This window comes from Taudactylus pleione, unplaced genomic scaffold (genome assembly GCF_031769625.1).
Source record: "Taudactylus pleione unplaced genomic scaffold, aTauple2 ptg000062l, whole genome shotgun sequence".
Lineage (NCBI taxonomy): Eukaryota > Metazoa > Chordata > Amphibia > Anura > Myobatrachidae > Taudactylus > Taudactylus pleione.
In genome coordinates this window covers 1,983,590-2,010,076 of record NW_028284464.1, presented here as the reverse complement: position 1 = coordinate 2,010,076, position 26,487 = coordinate 1,983,590, and the positions used below count along the sequence as shown (strand labels likewise).

The window sequence follows — 26,487 nt, the reverse complement described above, 5'->3', positions numbered from 1 at the left end:
CAAACTGTACATAATGCAAAGAAAAAAAAGAAGTGCAAGATGGAATTGTCCTTGGTCCCTCCCACCCACCCTTATGTTGTATAAACAGGACATGCACACTTTAACAAATCAATCATTTCAGCGCCAGGGTCTGCCACACAACTGTGGCTGAAATGATTGGTTCGTTTGGGCCCCCACAAAACAAGCTGGCAATTAATGTGTCCCTGCACAAACAGGCTCTACGGAGGCAAGATGTCATCCTCATCCTCCTCATCCACCGATTCCTCACCCTCTTCAGTGTGTACATCCTCATCCTCACAAAGTATTAACTCGTCCCCACTTGAATCCACCACCACAGGTCCCTCTGTACCTTCTGGAGGCTGGTCTCCCTGGAAGAGCTGATAATTCATTTTGATGAACATCATCTTCTCCACATTCTGTGGAAGCAACCTCCTACGCCTTTCGCTGACAAGGTTCCCGGCTGCACTAAACACTCTTTCGGAGTACACACTGGAGGGGGGGCAACTCAGGTAAAATAGAGCCAGCTTGTACAGGGGCCTCCAAATTGCCTCTTTTTCCTGCCAGTACAGGTATGGACTGTCTGACATGCCTACTTGGATGCTGTCACCGATGTAATCCTCCACCATTCTGTCAATGGTGACAGTATCATATGCAGTGACAGTAGACATGTCAGAAATTGTTGCCAGGTCCTTCAGTCCGGACCAGATGTCCAAACTTGGTCCTGCCTGCCCTGCATCACCGCCAGCGGGTTGCTTAGGATACCTAAGTTTTTTCCTGGCAGCCCCAGTTGCGGGAGAAAATGAAGAAGGAGCCGTTGACGTGTCACGTTCCGCTTCAGCTGACAGTGTGTTCACCAGCAGGTCTTTGCACCTCTGCAGGCTTGTGTCGGCCGGAAAGAGAGACACCACATAGGCTTTAAACCTAGGATCAAGCACGGTGGCCAAAATGTAGTGGTCTGATTTCAACAGATTGACCACCCTGGAATCCTGGCAAAGCGAATGAAGGGCTTCATCCACAAGTCCCACATGCCGAGCGGAATCGCTCCGTCTTAGCTCCTCCTTCATTTTCTCCAGCTGCTTCTGCAAAAGCCTGATGAGGGGAATGACCTGACTCAAGCTGGCTGTGTCTGAACTGACTTCACGTGTGGCAAGTTCGAAGGGCTGGAGAACCTTGCACAACACGGAAATCATTCTCCACTGCGCTTGAGTCAGGTGCATACCCCCTCCTTTGCCTATGTCATAGGTGGATGTATAGGCTTGTATGGCCTTTTGCTGCTCCTCCATCCTCTGAAGCATATAGAGGGTTGAGTTCCACCGCGTCACAACCTCTTCCTTCAGGTGATGGCGGGGCAGGTTCAAGAGTGTTTGCTGGCGCTCCAGTCTTCGGCACGCAGTCGCTGAATGGCGAAAGTGGGCAGAAATTTTTCGGGCCACCCAAAGCGTCTCCTGCACGCCCCTGTCGCTTTTCAGAAAATTCTGCACCACCAAGTTTATTGTGTGAGCAAAACATGGAACGAGCTGGAATTTGCCCAGATGTAATGCCCGCACAATATTGGTGGCGTTGTCAGATATCACAAATCCCCAGGAGAGTCTAAGTGGGGTAAGCCACTGGGCGATGATTTCCCTCAGTTTCTCTAAGAGGTTGTCGGCGGTGTGCCTCTTACTGAAACCGGTGATACACAGCGTAGCCTGCCTTGTAACGAGCTGGCGTTTCTGAGATGCTGCTACTGGTGACGCTGCTGCTGTTGCTGCGTAAGGTGATACATCTACCCAGTGGGCTGTCACAGTCATATAGTCCTTAGTCTGCCCTGTTCCACTTGTCCACATGTCCGTGGTTAAGTGGACATTGTGTACAACGGCATTTTTCAGGACACTGAGGACACTTTTTCTGACGTTTCTATACAGTCTCGGTATCGCCTGCCTAGTGAAGTGGAATCTAGACGGGATTTGGAACCGGGGACACACTACCTCCATCAATTGTCTAAATCCCACTGCACTAATGGCGGATACCGGACGCACGTCTAACACCAACATAGCAGTCAAGGCCTCAGTTATACGTTTTGCTTCAGGATGACTGCTGTCGTACTTCATCCTCCTCGCTAAGGACTGTTGGAGGGTCAATTGTTTAGTAAAAGTAGTGGTGTTCCTACTTCCTCTCTGGGATGATGAACGACTCCCAGCAGCAGCAACAGCAGCAGCGGCAGCAGGAGGCGTAGCAATGCAGGATCCTCCAGAGGAATCCCGGATAGGAGAGTCAGTCATGCCAGTGACATGGCCTGCAGGACTACTTCCGATCCTGACTAAGGAGGAAATTGACGAGGAGGGAGTTGACGGTGTGGTTTGCAGGCGCTTGGATACAACAGGACAACGGGATTTAGGTGTCCCTGGACTGCTTACGGTCTTAGCCAAAGTTTCTGAACTTGACAGTAACTTTTTATGAACGCGCTGCAGGTGCCGTATAAGGGAGGATGTTCCTAGGTGGTTGACGTCCCTACCCCTACTTATTTCACCTTTACATATGGTACATATGGCAAGACAGTTGTCCGGATTTGGATAGAAATATTGCCAGACCAAAGAGGTGGAATGTTTGGTCTTCTGCCCAGGCATGACCGTGATGGGCTTTTTCATCCCACGGACAACAACTGTCTCCCCCGGAGCCTGATTTAAACAAACCACATCACCATCAGAATCCTCCTCGCCAACTTCCTCCTCAGCGCCAGCTACACCAGTATCCTCATCCTGTTGTACTTCAACAGTGACATCTTCAATTTGCATATCAGCAAGTGGACTGTGGGTGCTCCTTTCAGCACTTGCAGGGGGCGTGCAAATGGTGGAAAGAGCCACCTCTTCCCGTCCAGTGCTGGGAAGGTCAGGCATCGCAACCACCACCACACTTGGACTCTCCTTGGGGATTTGTGATATCTTCTTAGAAAGCACAGTTCTTCGCTGTGCTTTTGCCAGCTTAACTCTTTTGATTTTTTTAGTGGGAGGAGGGCTTCCATCGTCATGTGAAGCTGAACCACTAGTCATGAACATACTAGGGATCGACCTTAGCCGTTCCTTGCCACTCCGTGTCGTAAATGGCATATTGGCAAGTTTACGTTTCTCTTCAGCTGATTTAAATGTCTTTTTCAAGGTCATTTTCCTGAACTTTGCCATTTGGGATTGTATGTGCCCTCTACTATGACATTGGGCATCGGCCTTGGCAGACGACGTTGATGGCATGTTATCGTCTATGTCATGACTAGTGGCAGCAGCTTCAGCACTAGGAGGAAGTGGTTCTTGATCTTTCTCTATTTTATTTTTATCGGAGAAAGTTTGGTCCTCCATTTATGTTATATCGATTTGATATATACGTGCGGCTAAACACAGAAAATAATTTTTTTTTTGGTTTGGACTGGAGTGTATTTTCGGGGGTTACAGCACCCTTAACGGTCAAGCCAGCCGGCCCTTTACTTATGACACAGGCGCACGCTTGGCACTACTTTGTTGATGCACGTGCGGCTACTGCGCACACAATTCACAAACACAGAAAATATTTTTTTTTTTGGTTTGGACTGGAGTGTACTTTCGGGGGTTACAGCACCCTTAACGGTCAAGCCAGCCGGCCCTTTACTTATGACACAGGCGCACGCTTGGCACTACTTTGTTGATGCACGTGCGGCTACTGCGCACACATTTCACAAACACAGAAAATAATTTTTTTTTTGGTTTGGACTGGAGTGTACTTTGGGGGTTACAGCACCCTTTAACGGTCAAGCCAGCCGGCCCTTTACTTATGACACAGGCGCACGCTTGGCACTACTTTGTTGATGCACGTGCGGCTACTGCGCACACAATTCACAAACAGAAAATAATTTTTTTTTGGTTTGGACTGGAGTGTACTTTCGGGGGTTACAGCACCCTTTAACGGTCAAGCCTGCCGGCCCTTTACTTATGACACAGGCGCACGCTTGGCACTACTTTGTTGATGCACGTGCGGCTACTGCGCACACAATTCACAAACACAGAAAATATTTTTTTTTTTGGTTTGGACTGGAGTGTACTTTCGGGGGTTACAGCACCCTTAACGGTCAAGCCAGCCGGCCCTTTACTTATGACACAGGCGCACGCTTGGCACTACTTTGTTGATGCACGTGCGGCTACTGCGCACACAATTCACAAACACAGAAAATAATTTTTTTTTGGTTTGGACTGGAGTGTACTTTCGGGGGTTACAGCACCCTTTAACGGTCAAGCCAGCCGGCCCTTTACTTATGACACAGGCGCACGCTTGGCATTACTTTGTTGATGCACGTGCGGCTACTGCGCACACAATTCACAAACACAGAAAATAATTTTTTTTTGGTTTGGACTGGAGTGTACTTTCGGGGGTTACAGCACCCTTTAACGGTCAAGCCAGCCGGACCTTTACTTATGACACAGGCGCACGCTTGGCACTACTTTGTTGATGCACGTGCGGCTACTGCGCACACAATTCACAAACACAGAAAATAATTTTTTTTTTGGTTTGGACTGGAGTGTACTTTGGGGGTTACAGCACCCTTTAACAGTCAAGCCAGCCGGCCCTTTACTTATGACACAGGCGCACTCTTGGCACTACTTTGTTGATGCACGTTCGGCTACTGCGCACACAATTCACAAACACAGAAAATAATGTTTTTTTTGGTTTGGACTGGAGTGTACTTTCGGGGGTTACAGCACCCTTAACGGTCAAGCCAGCCGGCCCTTTACTTATGACACAGGCGCACGCTTGGCACTACTTTGTTGATGCACGTGCGGCTACTGCGCACACAATTCACAAACACAGAAAATAATTTTTTTTTGGTTTGGATTGGAGTGTACTTTCGGGGGTTACAGCACCCTTTAACGGTCAAGCCAGCCGGCCCTTTACTTATGACACAGGCGCACGCTTGGCACTACTTTGTTGATGCACGTGCGGCTACTGCGCACACAATTCACAAACACAGAAAATATTTTTTTTTTGGTTTGGACTGGAGTGTACTTTCGGGGGTTACAGCACCCTTTAACGGTCAAGCCAGCCGGCCCTTTACTTATGACACAGGCGCACTCTTGGCACTACTTTGTTGATGCACGTGCGGCTACTGCGCACACAATTCACAAACACAGAAAATAATTTTTTTTTTGGTTTGGACTGGAGTGTACTTTGGGGGTTACAGCACCCTTTAACAGTCAAGCCAGCTGGCCCTTTACTTATGACACAGGCGCACTCTTGGCACTACTTTGTTGATGCACGTTCGGCTACTGCGCACACAATTCACAAACACAGAAAATATTTTTTTTTTGGTTTGGACTGGAGTGTACTTTCGGGGGTTACAGCACCCTTTAACGGTCAAGCCAGCCGGCCCTTTACTTATGACACAGGCGCACTCTTGGCACTACTTTGTTGATGCACGTGCGGCTACTGCGCACACAATTCACAAACACAGAAAATAATTTTTTTTTTGGTTTGGACTGGAGTGTACTTTGGGGGTTACAGCACCCTTTAACAGTCAAGCCAGCTGGCCCTTTACTTATGACACAGGCGCACTCTTGGCACTACTTTGTTGATGCACGTTCGGCTACTGCGCACACAATTCACAAACACAGAAAATAATGTTTTTTTTGGTTTGGACTGGAGTGTACTTTCGGGGGTTACAGCACCCTTAACGGTCAAGCCAGCCGGCCCTTTACTTATGACACAGGCGCACGCTTGGCACTACTTTGTTGATGCACGTGCGGCTACTGCGCACACAATTCACAACCACAGAAAATAATTTTTTTTTGGTTTGGATTGGAGTGTACTTTCGGGGGTTACAGCACCCTTTAACGGTCAAGCCAGCCGGCCCTTTACTTATGACACAGGCGCACGCTTGGCACTACTTTGTTGATGCACGTGCGGCTACTGCGCACACAATTCACAAACACAGAAAATATTTTTTTTTTGGTTTGGACTGGAGTGTACTTTGTGGGTTACAGCACCCTTTAACGGTCAAGCCAGCCGGCCCTTTACTTATGACACAGGCGCACGCTTGGCACTACTTTGTTGATGCACGTGCGGCTACTGCGCACACAATTCACAAACACAGAAAATATTTTTTTTTTGGTTTGGACTGGAGTGTACTTTCGGGGGTTACAGCACCCTTTAACGGTCAAGCCAGCCGGCCCTTTACTTATGACACAGGCGCACGCTTGGCACTACTTTGTTGATGCACGTGCGGCTACTGCGCACACAATTCACAAACACAGAAAATAATTTTTTTTTTGGTTTGGACTGGAGTGTACTTTCGGGGGTTACAGCACCCTTAACAGTCAAGCCAGCCAGCCCTTTACTTATGACACAGGCGCACGCTTGGCACTACTTTGTTGATGCACGTGTGGCTACTGCGCACACAATTCACAAACACAGAAAATAATTTTTTTTTTGGTTTGGACTGGAGTGTACTTTCGGGGGTTACAGCACCCTTAACGGTCAAGCCAGCCAGCCCTTTACTTATGACACAGGCGCACGCTTGGCACTACTTTGTTGATGCACGTGCGGCTACTGCGCACACAATTCACAAACACAGAAAATAATTTTTTTTTGGTTTGGACTGGAGTGTACTTTCGGGGGTTACAGCACCCTTTAACGGTCAAGCCAGCCGGCCCTTTACTTATGACACAGGCGCACGCTTGGCACTACTTTGTTGATGCACGTGCGGCTACTGCGCACACAATTCACAAACACAGAAAATATATTATTTTTTTAGCACTTGGGGGGAGCACCCCTGATGGACAGAGCACCCCCTGGACAACACTACAGCACCCCTTTAGGACTGGGACACTGCACAGGACTTTGGAGTGGACACAGCCCCTATGGAGAACTGACTGCACAACACAGTCCAGCCAGCCCCTATGGACTTTGAAGTAGTGGACACAGCCCCTATTAACAACAGCAGCACAGCACAACACAGCCAGCCCCTATGGACTTTGAAGTAGTGGACAACAGCAGCACTACACTACACTACACTACACAGCCCTAACTCCCACCCTCCCTCTTCACTGTCCACAGCCGAGTGAGAAAATGGCGCCGACGCGGGTACCTTATATAGGATCCAAAACCCGCGAGACTCGGAAGGCGGGATGATGACGTTTTGCCTCGATTTCAGATCCGAGTCAGGCGGGAAACGTCGAGCCTGACTCGGATTGGACTCGGATCGGGGGGGCTCGGGGGGGTTCGGATTTCAGAAATCCGAACCCGCTCACCCCTAGTACATACATGAAATTCATTTATGTTTCATATACACCTTATACACACAGCCTGAAGGTAATTTTATACATATTTTTAATAATTTGTGCTTTAAACAAAATTTGTGTACATTGAACCATCAGAAAGCAAAGGTTTCAGTTTCTCAGTCATGCTAAAAATATTCCGTATTTCGGAATATTTGGATATGGGAGACTCAACCTGTACTTAAATATATTACTTCTAGTACCAGGAGGTACACTTTGATCTTGTAGTGAAAAAGACACATACTGTAGGTAATATAAGAAACAACTTTTTCTTCAGAAATAGCAATAAATCCATTAAGTAGTTTCTGAGCAGTTATGACCGGGGCTCAAACAGTAAAAATAAATTAAGAATACACATGGGACAATCATTTTTGCAATATTTTTTTTTAAAAACACACCTTCAATGGGCAGACTAGAGAGACCTATACCCTATGTTCTTCTCTCAGATCCAATTGCGTAAGTAAAACTATCTCTGGTCTTTTTTATTAGGTTACACCCAATGTTCCAAGCCTCCACAACATCCTGGCAGCCAACACAGATATATTTTTCAAACCCTTATTTTAGGGAATATCAACTCCAGTGTGACTATGATCATGCCCATTTTTCTCAGTTCTTTAGCTTCAGGAAGGTGGTAAAAGTAGCTAGACACACATAGTGCTCTATTTACTACAATCCGCCTTTTGAATGCAGATTGTAGTGTGATATTATCTACTGAATTCGCATTGCGAATTCAGGCAATATCACAGGGATTTACTAAAAGTCCCTTGCAGGGACAGAGCTTGCGATATAGCTCTTTTCCTGCGAATACCCTCCGAACACTAATCACAGTATTTTCTCAAAAAATACAGTGACAAGTGCCCGCGCAGGCGCCAACCGGCCGCTGTTAAGCCCCGCCCCAGACCTAAGCTGTGCCCCCGCAATTGTGACACCCCCTGCGACTCCCCCCATGACCCCCCCTCACTTAATTGCACTTACCTGCAGTGACCGGGGCTCCGGTGATGTCCTCCATGGCTCCGGTCAGCTGATATCCCATCCTGCACTGGGACCCGGTCATCAGGTGAATGATGGGAGACCAGCTGACTGGAGGGAGGACATCACCGGAGCCCGGATCTCCGGGCCCTGGACTCTAAGTTATTTTTCTTTTTAGCAGTGTGTCAGCGTGTGGTCTGTTTAGACCACACTGCTGATCACTGGGGCCGGCTCTGGGCTCTGCTCTGCCCATTAGAGCAGAGCAGGAGTCCGGTAACCGGGGGGAGACCCTGGATAACGCCACCTCCAGGTGGCGTTATTATCACAGGGCTTCCTCCGGTATTTTTTTCACAAATTACTTTTAGTAACTAACAGGCGGATAGCATTTCCCATTACAATGATGGGAAATGCGATCTGATTACTAAAAATAAGTGATAATTAGGGGTTTGAGTAGAATTTTACGAATTCTACTCCAATTGCCCTTTAGTACCTTTAGGTGAAACTAAAATAATGTGAAAAGGGTGTGAAAACACAATTTTTCACATTATTTTAGTAAAAATAATGATAATAAATAGAGCCCATAGAGTAGCAAGTGATTTGCCTGCTATGACTAAACGGTGCCATCATTAAACAGGTGCTTTATGGAGGTTGTATAATTATTACTCCTAATTATTGTACTACCCACAGGAACCACAGCCCTTTCAATGTTCAGTCATTTTGTTGGTTTGACTTTAATGCAGTAGGAAAACATTTTTTCCCTTACCACCAAAGCATCACATGCAGTGTCTGTCTGCTAAATTAATTAGTTAAAAGCTAAGTTGGATGTGGTAACCATTATTAATGGCGAAACCACGTTGGTTACACATGGAGTTACTGTGCATGCACTGCCCCTCGCACGTGCTTAGCAGCAGACTGGTAGCTTTTGGAGCAAATGGGAATATAATGTAGTGTTGGGACTTGGCAATGCAGTTCCTCTGTGCATACAGTAATTACTGTCTCTCTGTATCTGACAGGTCATAAATATGTAATAAGGAGATAAATATAGGCTAAAAGTTGTCAGTTTACACATTTTTTAGTGATACAAAGCACATCCTTGTTCAAGATGTAGAAGACGAGCTTTAACATAAGGGTGAGAAATAATATGTGTAAAAACAACTCTTTTCTTTATTCAGCTCAGCCTCACACTTCTCTACTGTATGTGTGAAAATTAAGAGAGCACAAAGGATTCCTTTTATGATTGAACAAAGCAAAAGTTGATAAGAGATGGACAGACAGACAGACAGACAGACACATATATACTGTAGGTCCAGATCTGTAATATCAGAGGTTATGTGATGATACATGGCACATACTTGATTAAGATGTACTGTACGAGAAGAAGTGGTTACCATATGACTGAGGAATGAATACAGTATGTGGAAATAACACTTTCTTCAGCTCAGCCTCACACTTGCCTATGTGTGAACATTAAGATAGCACAAGGAATTCCCTCTTAAGATTAAACAAAGCACAATTTGTGGAAATATATATCGAATATGTTGCTTTCATTATTGTAAAATATAATAAAATATAGCATGCAATAATTATCACTACTACTGTATATCACAGTACGGGTACATTATAGGCAAATGATGGTACACTATAGCAGTGGCGTAACTAGGGGGGTCGGGCAGGGTGCGTGCCGTGGGGCCGGCGGCGCGGGGGGGCGCTGCCGGCCACGGTCCGGCCCGCCTTAGTTAGCTACCAGTGTAGCGCCAACCGCAGTGAGTGCGGTCAGCGCTACACATTTACACAGTACCGGCGCTAGGCTTCCAGCGCCGGTCCTGTGCTGCACAGCTGAGCCCGTTCCTGAGCGCTTGCCCAATAGCACTAGGAGGCGGGCTCAGGCTGTGCATAACACACGCATGTTAAACAGCAGCCAATGAGAGTCAGATAGACTCTCATTGACTGCCGCAGCACCCACTGCAAGAGCCAGGCTTCCGTCTGGCTCCTGCAGTGGGTAATGGGACAGACGTCATGACATCATGACGTCTCTCCCATAATGCTGAGCGCGCCAGCCCGGGAGGACTGGCGGGCAGCAGCGGGAGCGGTGTCGCGGACCGGCGCAGCAGCAGCATGGATTCAGGTAAGTATATTTTTATATATATATTTTTTAAACCTGTCTGCACTAGTGATGTGCAGGCTCGGATAGGTTCGAGTTTGCACGTTGAGTTCGGATTTTTCCCTCCAAAAAAACGGAACTCAGAAAGAGGCAAAACGTCATCTTACATGGACGAACATCATCATTCCTGGACTTTTGTCCAGGAATGATGATGTTCGTCCATGTAAGATGACATTTTGCCTCTTTCTGAGTTCAGTTTTTTTGGATTGAAAAATCCGAAATCAACGTGCAAACTCGAACCTATCCGAGCCTGCACATCCCTAGTCTGCACTACTGGGGGCACAATGGGGGAGGTGTTGGCTACTACTGGGGGGACCTCTACTGGGGGTGGGGGTACAATGGGGGAGGGGTGGCTACTACTGGGGGCACCATTATTGGGAGGACCTCTACTGGGGGGGGCTACTACTGGGGGCACTTAATCGGGAGGGGGAACCTCTACTGGGGACTACTACTTGGGGGGGAACTACCACTGGGGGCATTATAAAAGGGGCCTACTACTAGAGGCACTGCACTGGGGGGACCACTACTGGGGGCAATAATAGGAAGGGCCACTACAGGGGGCACTGGATAGGGGGGATCACTACTGGATGCCTGCATAAGGGGGACCACTACTGGGAAAACTGCATGGGGGGACTACTGCACTATATAAAGGGCACTGCATAGGGGGGGACTACTACTGGGGGCACTATATAAAGGGCACTGCATAAGGGGATACCGCTACTGGGCGCACTGCATTGTGGGGACTGCTACTGGGGGCACTGCATAAGGGGGAACACTACATGGGGCTTATGATCATACAGTAGCAAGTGGACTTCAAACCTATAGGGATACCTTTCCACCAAACACACCTGAAAAATAAGACCCACAGCCAATCATTATACAGTATAGAAACTCTTTTAATACAAATTTGAAAAACGGCTTATATGCTCATACTTGAAATCCCTTTTTGTAACCATTGAATATGTACAGCATCAAATATGTCACAAGTCCACTATGATCCCCTTGGGGGTGCAGGCTTCAAGTGGAACTCCTGCTGTAAACACCGTTCAGTCACCCATATCACCAAACGTGTTTCATCATGTCAGTGACTTCCTCAGGGTTGTAACATTCAATTATTCATTGTTACTTACACTGAAGTCATATTTTATTCAATTACATCACATTTTTTACATCATTTTAAAACAGAAATCCTAACATTTTCGGACTATATAATAATATTTTGAGCAATGTTACGTTAAAAGTTCAATTGGGAATATAATTATGTATACCATCCTTTATCATTAAAATATTAATTTTATGTAATATGTCCTAAATGTGACATACTAGGTTTGAATAAAATTGATAGTCTCCACACAGGTATAATTTATCTATGACTGTAAAAGACTGAACATCAGATAACATATAAAACTAAACAAGTAAAGATGGAAGCAGTTACAATTATAATATTAACAATCTCCAAACTTTCTTTAGTCAAAAAATATTATGAATTTGTCTGTAAAATGACAAATTACACTTTCTGGGTAAGATTGTCATAAATGAAGGTGCAAACAAACCTGTTAGTACTATACAGTAAATATATTGCTGAAGCATTAACGCATTATCTTTCAGCAATAATAAACTGTGCTAGATCCAGCAGAGGCTCCTGCCCTCTTACCTGAGGGGGCTGCCACTGCTTCTGGTCCCGGCACATGCACAATGAATGTCAGACATCGGGACTTGCACATGTGCATAACACTAGACCAGCTTCTCAGGGCTGTAGGGCAGCCCGAAAGGCAGAGCAGCGGCTTCCACTGGAAGCTGCTCTCTCTTTATGGCAGCCCGGACTGGCAGTCCCTGGAGGAGGAGACATTTCCCCCTGGGACTGCCTGTCCTGTATGTGACTGGCAGGTGGCGCTTCCAATAGGAAGCCACCTCCAGTCACAGTGTATAGAGTGCAGCCATGGACTGCACTGGCTCATTGAACAAGTGGAGTATTTTACTGGGGGGGGCTGCAGCCTCGCAGCCCCTAGGTAAAATCCGCTACTGGCTAGATCATAATCCTAACTTTGATTAACACATCATAAAGAGTAAGAACATACAGAGGGCCTGATTCAGATATGTACCCAATGCCGATATTTACACAGTTGAGCGGTTATCGGCTGACTTGCATACGGAATGGTCAGAATGCACAAGCACAAAGGTACTTTTGCGATGCTGCTCACAGTGAGGATTCCTTTGCAAAGTGATTGAAATTCAGGGACAGTTTAGGGGCGGTTATGGGGAGTGGTAGCAAAAATGCAGGCATGTTTTGTATCTCAGCCTACAACTGCAATGCCGAATGCAGATAAAGGGGTTCCAGCATCCCAGTTCAGCTGGCCATTCTGCGTACCCATAGGACTGCTCGGATGGCCATTTACATTACTCTACAAAACTTAACAACCTCTCTGCATCTGGCATGTGAATATGTGTTTTCCCCTAATTTAGGGATGGTGAATTCAGTGGAAACATCAGATTTTCTCTATCACGTCAGATTTTCTCTATCACGTCACATTTATTAGATACACACAAATAACAAAAGCTGTAATAGCTAAATCTGAAAAAAGTAAGATAATATAAATATTCAATTAATCTTTATAGAATTTAATTAGTCTCATCATATTCATTAATAAAATACTAATAAAACTACAGAAATGCATAAAAACTGCAGAAACTAAACTTAAGAAACTCTTAACAATCCAAATAAGCCATAGGGCTCTATTTACTACAATCCGCATTGGTAATGCAGATTGTAGCATGATATTACCGAGTGAATTCGCATTGCGAATTCAGGCAATATCACAGGGATTTACTACAAATCCCTTGCAGGGACAGAGCTTGCGATAAAGCTCTGTGCCTGCTAATCCCCTTCGGAGCCTTATCACGGTATTTTCGCAAAAAATACCGTGATTAAGTGCCCGCACATGCGCCGACCGGTCGCCGCTGCTACACCCCCTCCGGCGCTAAGCCCCGCCCCCAGCACTAAGCCCCGCCCCCGCGACCCCCCCTCCCCCCCCCGCGACCCCCCTCTCCCTTACTTACACTTACCTGCATGCTCCAGGCCTCCGGTGATGATCTCCATTCCTCTGGCCAGGTGATCTCCCATACTGCACTGGGGCCCGATCACCTGATGACCGGGCAGCAGTGCACTGTGGGAGACCAGCTGACCGGAGGGGAGTCATCACCGGAGGCCCGATCACCGGTCCCTGGAGTCAGGTAAGTAATTTTTTTTTTTACTTTTTTTTTTTTTTTTTTTACAGTAATCAGCTTGCGGTCTGTTTAGACCACACAGCTGATTACTGGGACCGACTCCCAGCTCTGCTCTCCCCGTTAGAGCAGGGCAGGAGGCCAGTAACCGGGGGAGACCCTGGATAACGCCACCTCCAGGTGGCGTTATTATCACAGGGCTTTCCCCGGTATTTTTTTCACATTTATTTTTAGTAACTATGGTCAGATCACATTTCCCATTACAGTTATGGGAAATGCGATCTGCTTTACTAAAAATAAGTGATACTTAGGGCTTGGAGTAGAATTTTATGAATTCTACTCCAATTGCCCTGTAATGACTATAGGTGATACTAAAATAATGTGAAAAGGGTGCGAAAACACCCTTTTTCACATTATTTTAGTAAAAATAATGTTGATAAATAGAGCCCATAGTGTCATTTTGAAAAAGATAAAATGTAAAATCACTTTGCTTTAGGGAAATAGGATGTTGACGCTTTCGATTTGTACAGTGTTTCATTGGTCTCTCCAAAAAGGAACCAGCAGTAATCCCCCATCATTGCAGGGTCCTAGTGTCCTTGGTAGAGATGCTTCATTGTCAGAATGTCTTGGCGAAAATGGTCCCCATTTATTACTCCAGGAAAAAGTCTAGATGGGAAAGTAAAAAGTTACTTTTAAGTGACATTCTACAACCTTTATTTGCATAGTTGTCCAAAAGTTAATTCACAAAGGGACATGTGGTTGGCCTCTTTTCTATTCCCTAATCCACGCACAGCAGCCTTGAAGGAGGACCAAGCAGCAGACTCAATTTCCGTCAATTTAGCATTAAATATTTAATCTGTAAACAGTTTACTTATTTGAGGGCCAACTAATATGCCTTCTTTTAGCTTTGGTTCACTTAACTTCGGAAATTTTCCTTTAGAAAACTGAAGGCCTGACCTTCTTTATCCAGAGCTTTCACATAAATTCTTCATTAAGCCCAATTTAGGATGAAGTAGAGGTAAAGTTATTTTATGCGTCTCAACCAATGGCGTGTATTTTACATTTCTCTCTCCTGCAACATACGGTAGGTTTCTCTTTCTGGCTATTTCTTTGTGATATACAGTAGTGATTTTTAGTGTCTCTGCTGTCCCATAAACACAGAAAACAGCAGTACTTTGTGAATCCACTTTGCAAACCTAACAGCGCTGCAACTATCTTTAAGTCACAACAAAGATTCCATCCATGATTCATATAATTAATTCCCTCCAATAACACAACCATAATTTCATAAGTTTCTTTTATTCCCACTACATAGGCCAGAGGCACTGAAGGGAGCTTGTTCCCATTATGGAGTAACTATGGAGTAACATTGCTTTAAGACTCCTCTTTGAGGAATCAATAAACAGTCACCACTCATTACTAGTATTGTGCTGAACATCAAACTCAATCATTAAACAGTTAACATCAGTACACACCCACAACATTTTTATTTTCAAAAAATGTGGCCAAAGAAAAGTTTATTGTTCTAAAACTTGATATTGTTGTACCGTGAGCCAGAAGGTTCCACTGTTGCATGAAGCTTTCAAAACAACAGAACTCAAAAGTTTGTCTTATTGTTTTGACAGTTTCATATTACAAACCAAATCACTTAATTCTTCCTGTTCTATGATGTGAAGTGATTTGTCATGAGTATTGAGGTGATACTGTGCTGTAAATTCTGTATCTTCTGACTCGCTTTCCTCTGATGTATCCGATTCACTGGTACACACACAAGGTACAGGAACAGGCAGCCCTTCGCCATGAGGCACAGGTTTTAGTACTGAAGATAGTTCTAGTTTCCTTAGTTCTAGTTACCTAGTTATGCCCCTGACATCACGTGATTACAACCCATCACCATGACAACTACCGGGTTAGTGCTTTGTTGGGCCACCTTTTGCCTTTAATACGAGTTGAATTCTTCTAGGTGTAAGAGGTGGTGCGGTGCAGTGCCTGCTGCCGTGCAGGTGTACTTCCGTTCCTTACCTTGCGTCGCACCCTCTCACCTTCAGGTCGTGTGGTGAACAGACGGTCCTGGAACTCCCAAACCGAACACGGACACGATGACCTAGGAGGAAGGAGACGATGTGAGTGCCGTCCCTCCTCACGTCGACCGACACACCCTACCGAACCGAGGGATAAATTCAGGTTTTAAGTGAAGATCATCATTCGCACTTTTGGCCTCAGATCCCGAATTTTCACCTATCGGTACTCACGCACCAGGTGAAGATCTGTCCTTGCACCGGGTTGCAAGGTTCACCATCCGCCCAGAAAGAAGGAAGGATAGGTAGTGACAAACAAACAGGGAGAGACAGTACACACAGATATTTCTCACCATGTTCACTCGTGCTCTTCGTCCGCTCACTCGCCTACAGGTCCCTGTAAGGAGATACACAACACAGCCGTGCAGGGCCTAAACCTATGTCACACAACTACACATACTAAAACGACATAGCCCTCAACCTACAGTGTGTGTAGTGCGACATATATAACAATAACTGAACCTTTACCCTGCACGGAACACCAACCACAGACTATAAGTACACAAGAGCAAAACACAGTGCTGTCCCTTTAAATGCCTGCTTCCTACCTATCCAGAGCTGGCCAGCTCCTCTTCTCAGTGAATGGGGAAAACACTACCTCATTGGTGGGAGCCGGACAGCTCTCCACCACTGCCCACACCTCTAATCATCTATGCGGGGCTACCTTTCTATATGAGTGGCACACCTAATGGGCTCAGGGCCCTAGGCCTAATGCCCAGGGGCTTACCAGTGGCTCAGGGCTTATGCCTGCCTACTGCAGGATACACGAGGGACTTGGGCCTACTGCCCAGAGTCCCCTTTCCAAAACGTGGCTCAGGCCTAGGGCCTGCCTAATGATGGGGCTTACTATATAGGGCCTAGTGCCCTCCTGTATGGGTACAGGTCTATGCCTGGTTTATGGCCACGGGCCTGATGTCCGCCTACTTTATTGAATAGTGGCCTGGGCCTAGTACCCAGGCCACTTACACCTACTTAAGGGGAAATCCTTTTACGGGGCCTAATGCCCGCTATTGTGCCCCAGGCCTTGTGCCCGCCTATTTGCGCACGGGCCTAGTACCCGACTATGCCCCACGGGCCTAGTGCGCGACAACCCTGGTGGTCTAGGGAGGGGGGTATAAGGTAGGGCCTACCTGCTCCGTTGGAAGAGGCTGCAGGGGGGAACTTCGTGAGGCTCTTTTACTTCCCTCCCCCGCAGTCCTCTCCGGTCCTCAGCTGCATTCCCCATCCTGGCCAGCAGCGCCGCCTCTTCTTTTCTTCTTCCAGTCGGCACCGCCTGTCTTCTCTCTTGACAGTGGCGTCTTCTGGCCTCTTCCGCGGCCGCCGCCAAAGTTGACGCGCCGATCTTCTACTCTTCAGGAGGTCTTTTCTTCTCCCTCTCTGCCGCCGAACTGCCTTTTCCCGCTCGGCACCGTCTAATACAAGATGGCGCGAGTGGGCAGGGCTATGATGCGGCGAGCTGCGATTGGCTCATCGTGTCCGCCTCCTATTGGCTGCTGGCCCGCGACCCAGGTTTGGCTCGCGGCCAGAGACAAATACCCGCCACACGGAATGCCGTGCCCGACACTTGCCCAGCACTGGGAACAGGTACACTGTCCCAGTGCCGGCTACCCGCTGCTTCTTGGCTGCTGTGTGCCAAGCTCTGCTGAGCCTGCACCCGGGGCCAAGCTTCTCCTGGTGCCACAGTACCGCCGGCACTGGCGAAAGGGACCAGGTGGTCCCTTCACCAGGTGCCCGTGGTGTCTGCACTGACGCTGGGGACATCACTGTCCCAGCACCGGCAATGGACACATCCCCTCTGCCTGTGCCAATGCTGGGATCAGCCACTTGATCCCAGTTCGGCTCTCCACATCCCCCCCCTTTTTTCCTTTGTAGTCCCTACAAAGTCTTCTTCCATCTCCATTTTCCGTGGGTCAGGGTATTCTATGGTCCCTCCAACAAGGATCTGTTTGAGGGCCCAGCCGGGACCGACTATGACCCCACATTCCTTCTCCACTGGCTCCGGGCTCTCCATCTTCATACCTCCTGACTTCAGTCTGCGGATCCTCTGTGGGAGTGGCAACTCGGAAGTGCCACTCACGATGGGCCACCATGGGGAATTTCCTTCTAAGGGTGCCGCAGCCACCCACTCTTCTTCCAACTTTTCTGGGGCATCTTCACTGTATTCAGGGTGTGGCACTAATAGTCGATTCCTCCAGGGCATCCTCTTCTTCCCAGGTCTCTGCCAAAATTTTTCATGAATCTGGACTCTTTTCCTTAGACTCATGCAGTAGGCGACAGTTTCCTTCCTCAGCGTACCCCATATCTTCCGCTGGCATCTCCGGGTATCCAGGTCGCGGACCCTTCCAGCATGGGGAGATCCTGGACTTTTTTGCCGCTGGGTCTTCGCGCTCTTACTTATAGCGCGGCATATTTACCTCCCAGTCATCCACATCCGTCCTCTGTGGGCAAGGATTCTTCTTCACTGGGGCCTCTTCGGGGCATAACAGTGCCACTGCATCTTCCCAGGGACACTCATGGGCCAAGTGTCCCTGCTGCCAACACTTCCAGCACGGGGGTGCTGCTGCCACCTTCTTCACAAAGGGATCTCTTCCCTTCGGCTCCTGCTCAGGAACAATAGGCAACTGCGAACATACTTCCAGCAGGCTCTTCTGCTCCACTTCCCTGGCTTCTTCTATCCACTTCTGGGCTCGGCCATCCAAGATCATCCGGTCTTCGTCCCATGGACAATCTTGAAGCTCATGTCCCTTCTCCTTACAGAGTTCACACACTGGCTCCTTAGTCATCTTGTGCCGGAGTTCTTTGTGTTGCTCCACCTGCCACAACACAGAAGATATTTCTGCTTTCTTCTGTGTTTCCGTCCAGGGACAATCCGGGAGCTCATGTTCTGGATCTCCACATCCTTCACACCGGAATTCTTTGTCCTCCTGGTGCCACTCTTCATCACGTGGACAGCTATTATGCTCATGCCCGTAGGTTCCACAGAGCATACACCAGGGTCCCTTCTTCACAGAGTTCTTCTGACCACATCGTTGAACCGCTTGCTGGGCCATCTGTGTGATCTCCAACTGGGACATTTCTTCATCTTCTGTCTCCCTAAACTCACACCAGGGACATTCTCTGGCATAATGTCCCAGCCGCTGACATGACTTGCAGGGGGTCACAGAGGATTTCTTGCGCCCCTTCTCCCAGCGCTCTTCCTTGCCGCGCTGTACCGACCTCTGCACCATCTTCATGATGTCTTCTCCCGACACCGTAATCCAGTCACTCTTGTCCACAAACATCCGGGGATGGTTCCGCTCCAGAGCTGTCCGTAGGGGGGTCCTCTTGCCGGTGGTCCACACCATGTCCGCTGTTCGTAATCCTGCCGACTACGCCAAATGTAAGAAGTGCTGCCGTGCAGGTGTACTTCCGTTCCTTGCCTTGCATCGCACCCTCTCACCTTCAGGCCGTGTGTTGAACAGACGGTCCTGGAACTCCCAAACCGAACACGGACACGAGGACCTAGGAGGAAGGAGACAATGTGAGTGCCGTCCCTCCTTACGTCGACCGACACGCCCTACCGAACCGAGGGATAAATTCAGGTTTTAAGTGAAGATCATCATTGGCACTTTTGGCCTCAGATCCCGAATTTTCACCTATCGGTACTCACGCACCAGGTGAAGATCCGTCCTTGCACCAGGTTGCAAGGTTCACTATCCACCCAGAAAGAAGGAAGGATAGGTAGTGACAAACAAACAGGGAGAGACAGTACACACAGATATTTCTCACCGTGTTCACTCGTGCTCTTCGTCCGCTCACTCGCCTACAGGTCCCTGTAAGGAGATACACAACAGAGCCGTGCAGGGCCTAAACCTATGTCACGCAACTGCACATACTAAAATGACATAGCCTTCAACCTACAGTGTGTGTAGTGCGACATGTATAACAATAACTGAACCTTTACCCTGCACGGAACACCAACCACAGACTATAAGTACACAAGAGCAAAACACGGTGCAGTCCCTTTAAATGCCTGCTTCCTACCTATCCAGAGCTGGCCAGCTCCTCTTCTCAGTGAATGGGGAAAACACTACCTCATTGGTGGGAGCCGTACAGCTCTCTACCACTGCTCACACCTCTAATCATCTATGCGGGGCTACCTTTCTATATGAGTGGCACACCTAATGGGCTCAGGGCCCTAGGCCTAATGCCCAGGGGCTTACCAGTGGCTTAGGGCTTATGCCTGCCTACTGCAGGATACACGAGGGACTTGGGCCTACTGCCCAGAGTCCCCTTTCCAAAACATGGCTCAGGCCTAGGGGCTTGCCTAATGATGGGGCTTACTATATAGGGCCTAGTGCCCTCCTGTATGGGTACAGGCCTATGCCTGGTTTATGGCCACGGGCCTGGAGCCCACCTACTTTATTGAATAGTGGCCTGGGCCTAGTACCCAGGTCACTTACACCTACTTAAGGGGAAATCCTTTTACGGGGCCTAATGCCCGCTATTGTGCCCCAGGCCTTGTGCCCACCTATTTGCGCACGGGCCTAGTGCCTGACTATGCCCCACGGGCCTAGTGCCTGATGACCCTGGTGGTCTAGGGAGGGGGGGTATAAGGTAGGCCTCACATAGGGCCTACTTGCTCCATTGGAAGAGGCTGCGGGGGGGAATTTCATGGGGCTCTTTTACTTCCCTCCCCCGCAGTCCTCTCTGGTCCTCGGCCGCATTCTTCAACCGCTGGCCCATCCTGGCCAGCGGAGCCGCCTCTTCTTTTCGTCTTCCAGTCGGCGCCGCCTGTCTTCTCTCTTGACAGCGGCGTCTTCTGGCCTCTTCCGCGGCCGCCGCCCCTGTTGATGCGCCGATCTTCTACTCTTCAAGAGGTCTTCTCTCCTCCCTCTCTGCCACCGAACTGCCTTTTCCCGCTCGGCACCGTCTAATACAAGATGGTGCGAGTAGGCAGGGCTATGACGCGGCGAGCCGCGATTGGCTCATCGCATCCGCCTCCTATTGGCTGCTGGCCTGCGAGCCAGGTTTGGCTCGCGGCCAGAGCCAAATACCCGCTGCACGGAAAGCCGTGCCCGATGCTTGACCGGCGCTAGGAACAGGTACTCTGTCCCAGCGGCGGCTACCCGCCGCTTCTTGGATGCCGGGCGCCAAGCTCCGCTGAGCCTGCACCCGGAGCCAAGCTTCTCCTGGTGCCACAGTACCGCCGGCACTGGTGAAAGGAACCAGGCGGTCCCTTCACCAGGTGCCCGCGGCATCTGCACCGACGCTAGGGACATCACTGTCCCAGCGCCGGCAACGGATGTGTCTCGCAGAGGACACATCCCCTCTGCCTGTGCCGATGCTGGGATCAGCCACTTGATCCCAGCACGGCTCTCCACATAGGCTTGAATTCTAGTAACTGTCGGTATGTTTTGTTGGAAATATTAGCCCAAATGCAATTAACTGCATCTTCCAGTTTCTGTAGATGAATGAGGGCACAGCACACAGTGCCGTAGCTAGTGCTCCTGGTGCCCGGTACAGGCCATGCCCCCTCCGCATGACATCACATGAAGGGGCGTGGCCTGCACCCGGCGCCGGAGATTATAGCAATGTGCTGTAAGGGCAGCATTGTGACCATCTGGGGCATCCTAAGGACGCTCTAGGCGGCACTGCTGCAGAGATTCTGGCTGCAGGGATAAGCCGATACAAGGGTTTTCTCTGTCTTTTTCAATTCTCCCCATTATCTCCCCGTAGTAAATGGAGCCCAAGTGTTTAAAGCATTTTAATGTTGAATTGCATGTACTGTATTGTAACTTACTGGATATGCAATGCAAAGCAAACAAGTAAATATGACACACATTTTACATCTGTGTTTTGCACACAAATGTATTCAATGATCCCATAAGACTACAAGTATACAAATACTGTAGGAAAGCTGTATATATCATTACAAAATGTATTACACTTCAAATTATTTCAATATTAAATATTTTATGATATCTGCAGGTATAAGGGAATAATAAAGCATCAGCGTGCCTATTCATCATTACTAAAAAAAACAATGGAGGTAATTAGGTTTAGAACTCGCATGGAATTCTACCTAATTACCGGAGGAATTCATCATTCCTCCTCTCCATAAGTATCTATTCCGAAAAGCTGTCATTTTAGCGATGACAGCTTTTCAGAAATAGATACTTTTCCCTGCCTGCTCCAACAGAATTACCGCAGCTCGAATCAGTGCTGCGCATGCGCCGTTACGTTCACAAAAGCAGTGCATGCGCAGCACTGATTACAGCTGCGGTAATTCTGTGTCCGTCCGCCATCCCCATGCCCCCACTCCCTCCGCTCCCCTCTCCCACCTACCTGGCTACCTGTCACAGGCTGCAGCCGTGGACCCCGACCTCCCATCTGAAGATTTTCTTTTTTATTTATCTATTTTTAACTTTACTGTATTCTGCCGGGAGAACACACAGTCTGTGTCAGAGCAGCAGCCGGAGCTGGAGGAGGGACCAGGAAGCGACGGAGGGAGCGGAGGAGGACCTGCCCAGCTGAAAGCAGGGAAGTATAACCTGCTGTACGCCATCTGAGAGTGACGTATAGTAACACTATCAAATTCCGGAAATACATCATTTTCGGAATTTGATGAATAGCCTAATTTCTACATCATGTGTAAATTAAAGAAGTTGGACTTAACCAGGAGATATCAGTGATATCACCTGCGTTAAGTGTGTTAATGAATACTAAAAAATTGGTAATTAAGGAAACTGTCCTTAAAACCATTATTTTAGTGTTGATGAATAGGCCCCCAGGTCACTCATTAACTGGGAGTAAAACACTGCAACTATGCAAAATAAAAAAATGAGGAATTTCAAAATTTTAAATGAGATTGATAATTGTCTCTGCACTCGTGTAATCCTCAGCACAAATAATAATTTACATCAATTTGAGTTTTAACATGATTAGATGCATTGCAAACAGTACAAAGCATTTCTAATTTAATAGTTACTGCGTAGTTCTAAATGATCCATAATAAATAGCATATGTAAAACATTAACCAGATACTATGTGAAATGTCTTAACCACATTCACGGATCCAGTTATGCAGCATGGGGAACTCACATTAAATGCATCCTACTGTATAAGTATCATACAGATGGTCTCATTTGGTGGTTCAGTTCCAGTAATGTATACCCAAGTTGTAAACCTACTGAGCACTTTACTAATATAGACACAATGTACATTTGGAACTCCTCCTGCCAACAGGATACCTCACATAACTTCAACTACAGAATATGTCCTAGTATAGGATTTTTGTCAAATATATTTGATCTATTGACCTTCAATAAGTTTGAAGGTTTAAAATATTTGTCAATATTTTTGGGTGCAGTATGATATGTCAACAGTTATAATGTCGACATTGAGCATGTTGATATACATCATGTAGACATTGATGAAATGTGGACATGTTAGAATGTCAACATATTGTCCTGACGGCTGCAGCAGCTCCATCGCAGTTTCTGGGGTTCGGAGGTCATGTGACCAACACATGCAAGTCAGACCTCCAATGCTCCAGCATTGTGGTGAGTATTCTTCTCCTACCCCTAACCCTAATCCTGCCTCTAGTATTTAAGCCTAACCCTAACCTCCTCTTCTGCATCCTAAGACTAACATCCCTTGAGTGCTTAAACCTAACTCTCCCTTCTGAGAATGTTGACATGTTGCTTATCCACATTTTAACAATGGTGTTGATATTATGAAAGTTGACATTGAAATGTCAACCTATTGACTATAGCATAGACACAATGGGCCTGATTCAGAGCCGGACGCAATTAGCGCTCGCTCGTCCTGAAAATAGGGGTGGCTATTCAAATGAACCGTTCGCTGTTTGCGGTCTGTTCACGCCTCTAGGTCTGAACGAGCGTACAAAACTTGCGGTCATTTTTTGGGAAACTACACCCCCTGGCCGCTCGCATCCTACGTCATGTCCGCTATTTATTAGATTAATCGAGTACATCGAACAGGGTATGAACTGCTCGCTATTCTTGTGGTTGGTTTTTGATACCACAATTTTGCGAGCAGTTCTGGCTTAAAAAAAAACAGTGACGTGGTCAATGACGCTGCTATTTTAAATATGCACACCCATAAAACGCCCGTTTTGACCTTTAAGCACGCCTGCGATCGGATCTCCACTCCCCGTTTTCAAGCACCTTCCCCTGTTACCACCCACATACGCCTCATTCTGTCACTCAAATTAGCAGGCATTCGCTAATTTGCGAGCACATGAATTTCGGCCGCACTGACTGGTTCGCGCATGTGTATAACGATCCGTATGCATGTGCAGTAGGGCAAACATCGCTCGGAGCGAACGAGCTACCGCTTACGAGTGGCTCTGAATCAGGCCAAATGTACCTTCCACATTCACAAAAATTGAGTTTAGAAAAAAACCCTAATACTGATATCCATGTAGTTTATGTACCATAAAGAGTAGGGGATCTATCATTGATAATTGGAGAATACGGTAAAATTTACAAAAAAAGCTAAGAAATTGTCTTGTGATGGTGCACATGTAATAAGACTTAACTTTTATTAAATATTATATTAAAACTATAAAGAACAAACCAGCAAAATAATCAATAGAAATCAAAAAATATAGAAAAAGTGTGCAGAAAGTTAAAATTATATTAAAAATAAGTGTGTTGTGCATCTGCTCAGTGCCAAGCTAAGGTTGCTCTTATAATTAAGGAAGGAAACAGGGAGCGCTAATGAAAAAATTAGTGTCAAACTGATATAAAATGTTAATAACAATCTTAAATCCAAAATATATTATAAGAATCAAGATCTTTAATATAATGAAAAATTGACCAGGATAGGTCTGCTCGTTAAACTGTACAATAAAATCTGACATATTAAATACTGACATATAGCAGATACAAATTAGTAAAGAAAACAATTGTTGCAAATACGAAACAAACAGTAATTTGACTCTTGAATGAAGGATAAATAAGCATGTGAGCGTGAAAAAGTCCTGTTGATATAGTTATACACAGTCCAGATAATAAATATGCCGTATGCCGTAAGCTGTATAAATAGCCGATTTATGGGAGTTCTTACCCGATGAATACTTGTAATGGTCACAGTGAAAACGTCTGCTATCTGCTTCACAGCTGAGCCCGGCCGGGAAAAGAAAGACGGTGTGCGCTGTAAGTCTGCTGTGTCAGGAGCTGCGGATATTGGCGGCTGCTACAAGTAGGGTACAGAAGGGGAGGGTTAGAGTTAAGGTGCGTACACACTAGACGATAAAGTGGACGACTGAACGATAACGATATCGTTATCGTTCAGTCGTCCACTTTATCGTCCATTTTTAACACCAAAAAGATGAACGATGACGACGACGCGCGTCCCCGCGGGTCGTTCGTCATCATTGTTCATCGGGCTGACATGCAGGCCAACCTGACGATCTCGTCTGGTTGCTGCATGTCAGGGAATGGGGGAGAGAGCCCAGCGCTGAACGATATCGTTAATGATATCGTTCAGCGGCTGTGCTCAATGTCATGAACGACATTGAGCACAGCCTGCCGGGGACACACTAGACGATATCGCTCAGGGAGCATATCGTCTAGTGTGTATGCACCTTTAGGATACTTACAAAATTCTGTGATTCTGACTGTTGGGATGCAACTGTCAGTATTCTGACTGCAAGCATCCTGACCGCTGGGATCCCATATCCAACCCAGGTGGTGTCTAGTCAGCTAAAAGGTTATATGAAATAGTGTATTTATTTTTTCATTCAGAATTCTTGCTGGTGCACAAACAAATGACAGGGAAGTTTGGTTGCAAAGAATTCACTGCAAGAAAACGCAGGGTTACATTTTACTCACATAGAAAGGGAGGTTCAGGGGCCAGAGAAGGGGAAGAAATCTGAGAAAGGATAAAAATTAAAGGGATTGAGGAGTTTAATTGCTTCATGACCTGTGGGATTGGAGGAACCCACATTGGAGAATTGTGCCCACCGTGGAATGTGGTGATCGAGGGTCTCCCACCCCAATGACTAAATTAGACTAATATGTTTGCAATTGCTTTTCCTAGGCCACCAATTTTGTGAAAGTGATAAATAAATGTGGATTTCCTTTCTGCCAGTATGGTGTCGTGTGGCCTTGTGTCACTCTGTATACAACATGATCTACAGTTTATGGCTGTGGGCAGTAACTTGTGTCACTCTGTATACAACATGATCTACATTTTATAGCTGTAGGCAGTAACCTGTGTCACACTGTATACAACATGATCTACAGTTTATGGCTGTGGGCAGTAACCTGTGTCACACCGTATACAACATGATCTACATTTTATGGCTGTGGGCAGTAACTTGTGTCACTCTGTATACAACATGATCCACAGTTTATGGCTGTAGGCAGTAACTTGTGTCAGTCTGTATACAACATGATCTACATTTTATGGCTGTAGGCAGTAACCTGTGTCACACCGTATACAATTCTGTGATTCTGACTGTTGGGATGCAACTGTCAGTATTCTGACTGCAAGCATCCTGACCGCTGGGATCCCATATCCAACCCAGGTGGTGTCTAGTCAACTAAAAGGTTATATGAAATAGTGTATTTATTTTTTCATTCAGAATTCTTGCTGGTGCACAAACAAATGACAGGGAAGTTTGGTTGCAAAGAATTCACTGCAAGAAAACGCAGGGTTACATTTTACTCACATAGAAAGGGAGGTTCAGGGGCCAGAGAAGGGGAAGAAATCTGAGAAAGGATAAAAATTAAAGGGATTGAGGAGTTTAATTGCTTCATGACCTGTGGGATTG

The 26,487-nt window shown here is 46.9% G+C and overlaps 1 protein-coding gene and 1 pseudogene across 1 annotated transcript in view; one reads left to right on the top strand and one right to left on the bottom strand.

The window, feature by feature from the left end:
* Window positions 1–26,487, top strand: part of RTN4R (reticulon 4 receptor) — a 282,799-nt gene that overhangs the window by 39,079 nt on the left and 217,233 nt on the right. The gene's annotated exons all lie outside the window — the stretch shown is intronic.
* Window positions 17,933–19,045, bottom strand: LOC148534889 (uncharacterized; annotated as a pseudogene).